Raw genomic sequence first — 6,453 nt, 5'->3', positions numbered from 1 at the left:
AAAAGTTTTGGTTTTTTTTCGAACCTTCGGCTGCAGTTATCTTAATTTGTTTGAAACAAATATTCTAAACAAAAAACAAGCTCAACTGCTTCCGTGGCCGAACGTTTACCATGCAGAGGTCCCAGGTTCGATTCCAGGGCCGGGAGAAATATTTGTATGGCGTACATTTATTTCTCCCGTGAGTTTGGATGTAATTTGTGGTTGTCTATATGTGTGTCCATGGCACCCGTGACATATGGTTTCCTAGTTCAGGGCTATGTTGTGTGCCTTGAAAACAACTCGCCCTGATTTTATTTTAATTAATTACGGAATTTGATATAATTCCATAAGTACTCAATAAAAATTTCGACGTATAAAAATATTTAATAGACGACAAATACAAGACCACACAATACCCACCTTGCAATACTGTGGATTCTCACTACTAAGGATGTTTGATGATTTTTAGTTTTGATTTTGACGAAGGTCGATCTTGGTACTTGGTGTAACGGGCTGGTGTCCGCAACTCGACGACAAGGCGCCTATTTTGCGTGTGGGACGAAGGTCGATTCAAGAGCATATGATTTAACGGATTTTGTATCGAATTAGGTATTTCGGATTTCGGATATTTCGGATCGAATTGTCTAGATAAGAAAGCTATATTGAGTAAACTTCTATAATAGTATTCTATAAATATATAATTCGAAGAAGTGCCTGATTAAATTTAAAAAGCAAAAGTTTTTAGTGCTTTATTGCCATGATATAAAGGGCAGGCGTTGGCACTTCTTCGTAAAATTTTCAATCGTCTATATTTTTTAAACTAATATAGGTAAGATGATACTTTTCAATTCTAGCGAAGCTAGTAACGTCATCTAGATATTTTCTTCAGTAAAATGTAGGCCTCAGTCAATTCGTAATAGCGATGTGAGTGACAAGTTCATTTTTGTGGGTAAAAACAAAAATTGTGTGAGTTTGACCTAAGGTAAAGTAATAAGCAATCAATTGCTAAGATTTTTGTATTGGTGGCTTTGTATAATGCTCTATTTACTTTTTAACGGCGTGGTAACAGTAGACAGCATACAGCAGACAGGTTATTTTGCCGAACAAAAATTAAAAATAAGTAAATTGGGGCAAGATACCTATATTGTTAACGGACCATATTTAATCTGTATTTTTTTCTGAGTACTGTGCAATACGAATAATGTAGTAGAAGACTGGATTTTGTTTACATGATCGATCGATTAATAACAAATATAAATGCTTTTTATTGTTTTAGACCAGGCGGCGTAATTGTAAAAGAAAAACCATTTCCGCCACAAATGGTTTTTCTTACTACTTACGATCTAAAGAACTAGAGGCGTAGAAAGTAGGACGCCATATAGATCGGCAAGTATATAGTTAGCAGTAGGTACGCGTTATGTCATTAAAAAGACGGGCTAAAGGTGAAAATAAAGGGTATGTCAGTTCAATGAAATATTTAGGTGAAAAAAAAAACGGTTTCATCAGATGTGTTAAACAGGAAATCGAGCTCGTAAAGTACATTATAGATATGGAGACTAGGATGGATATCAACTTGCCATAAAAAACAATATCGCCCACCCTTAGGTACCTGTAACATATAAATTTATTAGAATTATTTGTTCTCGAAGTTCCGTGACTGTTGTTTTCATTTGTTTCTACCAAAACCTAGAAATTTTCCTAAATAGAGGCAAGGTGATCCCCTGGATCATCTTGTCGACACCCTTAGGATCATCTTCGACACCCCGGTGGCCAAGTTTAAAAATATTCAAATATAATAATGAAAGATCAAAAATTAAAACGTTTTAGTAAGACAACATGTAAATAGATAAATTTTCTATTATTCAACGCTTTTACACCTGCTTTAAGCTGAATATCTTTTAAACTACCACCATTCTCCCTTAAGGGGATCATCTGGTACACCTTTCCACTAGATAGGAAGCGTACACCTATAAATCGTGAAAGTAGCAAGGCATATTTCAGGCACGGTTTGCTAGAAGACGCTTGTTCGAATCAGCCAGATCGAAGGAATTATTTGTAAGTGTTCGGTCTTTGTATTAATAATTATAACAAACTAGTGGAGTAATTTAAAAAAATAATTGACTACCATGGTGGTCAAAAAACTTAAAAAATTACAAATTATTTACTGTTAATATCTACAATTTAAAGTTAACCCTGTTGGCATATTGTTGAAAGCTTAATACCATCAATACCTATTATTGCAAGTTACGATGTTTTGCTTTTATATTAAAATTTAAATCATGTGCTGCCATCTAGCGGTCAATAGCTGAACGACGACGAATCGAGATGTTTACCGAGTTCTCCAAACAAGGAAGCAGCAAGGAGGCGATCATATCGCAGCACTATAAAGTTTACTTCCTTAAGTTTCTTGTAATAAAAAAATATCTTATCATTATCCGTGGACACAGTATACACCGTTGGGCCACCGAAGTGCGAATATTTTCTCACTAAGATGAAAACAAAAGAAAAAAACAAACTCATGTCATAATAGTTTTTAATCAATTAGAAAAAACCTACATTACGTTTTACAAAATTTTATTCATTATACATATAATAATTAAAATATACAAAATACATTAGTTAAGGAGAACATTAATCTTTATTTGGTTTTTTTTGCGCAGTTAAAAAACACAATTGAATCCTTGTTCTAAGGGCGCTTTCAAATTAGACGCTTGTAGAAGCTGTGCAGTGGCGCCATTATGGGGCGACAACCGCGCGTTTATCTTCAGTAACTTTTACATTACGAAATACTTTCATAGATTTCTCATAGATGGCGCTACGCCTAAAAGTGGTTGAAAACCAAGATCCGACAACAAGCACATAGAAAAATTCGTGAGGTCCGCTGGTTCGTTCCGTGGCTTATTTGGCATAGTGTCTGCCACGGTTTGCTGTCGGTTCGAATCCCGCCGGATCGAAGGAATTTATTCTATAATTATAACAAACTAGTGGAGTAATTTCACAAAAAATAATTGAATATCAATACAAATTTAACTTTTATATTAGTTCACTAATTGTAACTGCAAATGTGGCGCGCGCGTGTTATGACATGGTTATGACAGTGGCGCTATTGTGCTTCTAAATACCTATGAAAATTATAAGTAGTACCATTGACTTACAATTATATGGACGTCGGGTCCGCGCTAAAAAGTGTCCGAACTTATAGGGCGTTAAAATCGTATACAGAGCGTCATTCACGCTTTAGTCTTCGTTTGTTCGACTGACAGCGAAGCAAGCAAAATTAGACAGTACTGCGATGACATTACAATTTAAATCTAACCATTTAGCTTTTTCATATTCCTTTACATGTCACTAGTTTAAATAGGTTGACTTTTTTTTCGTGGTTTTTGTATTACACCCGTCGTCCATTTATTTGTAAGTCAATGAGTAGTACCACCGCAGCGCTTGTGTAGGCTTTTAATTTGTAATTATTTAGCGATGTAGTTTCAATTACGTTTGGCACTAACAAAAACCCGTTTATTCCCACTAGTTCTGTTGCACAGTTCTGTTCACAGAACTACTAGTACTTTTTTCTCATTTGTTCTGTTGATAGGCAGTTGTCTTCACAGATCTATTGAGAATTTTCTCTCCCACTATAGTCCATTTCAATGTGACGTTTGAAATTTGAAGTTTCTAGAGATGTAGTGATGTAAAATCGCATAAAAAAATCGATGTAAATATCTTATCGAGACAAATTGTAACGAAGAGGGAATCGATTTACAGTAACCAAACAAAAAGTCAACATTAAAGCATAAAATCCACAGCAATGAAACGGAATTTGAACAATCACTCCAAAAAAATCAGGTAAAGCTAAAAACAAAAAAAAAAACCCCGATAACAAGGTATATAAATGCCTCGTATTGGAGAGAGTTATACAAAAGCAGATTCGATTTATCGATTCTATGGTGTAAATCTCTATGGACAAATAATCCGTTTTACGCATCAAGCAGTTGGGGTAATTAGTTTTTATATTTATTATTTAATTTTCTGTCTACATAATATACTACAATTTTTACTTAAAATTACATGTACAACAAATATTGCTTGATTTTGGTACATTACAACAAATTTACTATTTATTTTTGTAACCTGGTTGACAGATTATTTATAAATCGTATGCGTGCAACGTAAAAATTAGAAGTGACACATAACTTATCCCTATTGAAATGGACTATAGTTCTGTTGACAGAACTACTGGTACTTTTGTTCCCATTTGTTCTGTTGACAAATAGACAGTCTTCTTCACAGAACTACTGACAAATTTTCTCTCCCACTAGTTTCTGTGTACGAGTTTTCAGTCTAGAGTTGTATTTGTAAATGTGTTAAAATAACATTTGCCATATTTCCACGCCCTGTCTAGTAGGTAAGCTTACATCATTCATCATCATTTCAACCAAAAGACGTCCACTGCTGAATATAGGCCTACCTCAAAGAATGCCACAACGATCCAGCGGATTACCGCAGCCTTCTCCAGGTCTTCAATCCACCTTGCGGATGGTCTGCCCACGCTGCGTCTTCCGGTACGCGCTCGCCACTCGAGAACTCTTCAGCCTCATCGGACATCTGTTCTGCGAGCAATGTGCCCTGTCCACTTAAGTTTTGCAATTCTTTGGGCTATGTCGGTTACTCTGGTTCCCTTGCGGACATCCTCATTACTCATTTGATCTCGCAATAAAATTCCGAATATAGCCCTTTCCTTTGCCCTTTGAGTGACCTTGAGCCTTCGTATGGGCCCAACTTGTACAACTTAACAAGCTTATACAATTAAGTGTTTTATTGAATTTCAGATATTCAATTTTCTTTTTTGTGAAATTATCCACTAGTTTGTTATAATTATTAATACAAAGGTCGAACACTCAGAATAAGTTAATTCGATCCGCCCGAATTGGAACCAACGTCTATGTCACCAAGTAACCAGCGGACCTCACGAATTTTTCTATGAGCTTGTTGTCGGATCTTTGTATCGGGTTTTTTTAACGACTTTTTAGTCATAGCGCCATCTATGAGAAATCTATGAAAGTGTTTCGTTACCCAGTTAGCTAGAACACGGCACGGTTTGCTAAAAGACGTCATTTCGAATCCGGCCGGATCGAAGGAATTTTTTTGTTTAAGTGTTATGGCGCATCCACACATGCCGCCGGGTTTCAGACCGCCTTGCCGCTGAAAGCAGGCCGCCGGCTTTACCGGCGGCCTGCAGATGCGGTTGCAATTTTCGCAGTAGTGTTGTTAAATTATGTTATATATGAATACGACTACACTACCACTCCGTATCGAACACAGAACAATATTACCCTAAAGGGTATCGAAGCCGCAAGCAAACTGCCGCCGGCAACCAAAAGCCGCGCGTGTCGCGGCTGAGATGCGGCAAATGCCGGCGGCACGGCCGCCGGCCATGCCGCCGGGCATGTGTGGATGCGCCATTAGATGTTTATATGAATAATTGTAACAAGCTTATATAACTTAATATTAAACTTATTGCTTCGGATATTTTCTAGCGATTCCTACGATTATTACTAGTTCATATAAATAATTTATATAATTTTAAACACAGGGTTATTTTTTAAACAACCTCAGACGGTATTAAGCATTACCTAAAGTGCAAGCTTCGGTGTTATTCGGGTACAGACGAATATAATTCATTATTACCAACCCGTTGTACGTCCCACTGTCGTGCACGGGTCCTCCAAGGCTCTCCTTAAATATGTTTTACATTCTCTCCTTAGACGCCCCATATAGCCCCGCAGTATTTCGCGGGTGTGTGTATGGATACATACATAGAAATACAACCAGTAGTGTAAGGACAAACGAGTCGTGCGCCTGATGGTAAACTAGACGCCTGTCCATAATAGTTTAAGAGGCACTGTCACTGCGTCCGTCACATTGAGACATAAGTTGACAAGTCACATGTGCCTGTAATGTCACCAGCACCTTTATTCGAAGCTGGGACGCAATAATGCTGACATTACTGCTTGGCGGCGGTAATAGGTAAAGTGGCAGTACTTTCCTGGACGAGCTCTTTCACAAGGAGCACTACTACTCCTACGATTGTGAAGATACACGCCTTTTACCAATGCTACATACGCGGTTTTGCACTATCCCAGACGATATGTTTAAAATATATATATATATATATTTCCAATTTAAAGGCACACTTCCCATAAAGTGTCGATCATTGGTGGTACCATTACGCTACTTATAATTTTATTCAAATGTGTACCTGAAGACGCCAATTACGAAGCTCTATACATTGATATTAATTTTGTTACATAATAACATAGAGTCTACAACCAGAAATAGAGACGAAATGTCATTTCATTTATTTGAAAACTGTTCTGCCAAATCATTGCGGTGACAACTGCGCTTCGATTGGCCAGCCCGAATATGAAACAATTGACGGGTGTCGTCAATTGTTTCACTTCAAATCGACCAGTTTAACGT

This window comes from Hyposmocoma kahamanoa, unplaced genomic scaffold (genome assembly GCF_003589595.1).
Source record: "Hyposmocoma kahamanoa isolate Upper Pololo Valley unplaced genomic scaffold, ASM358959v1 91780, whole genome shotgun sequence".
NCBI lineage: Eukaryota > Metazoa > Arthropoda > Insecta > Lepidoptera > Cosmopterigidae > Hyposmocoma > Hyposmocoma kahamanoa.
This window is presented reverse-complemented; position numbering follows the sequence as displayed.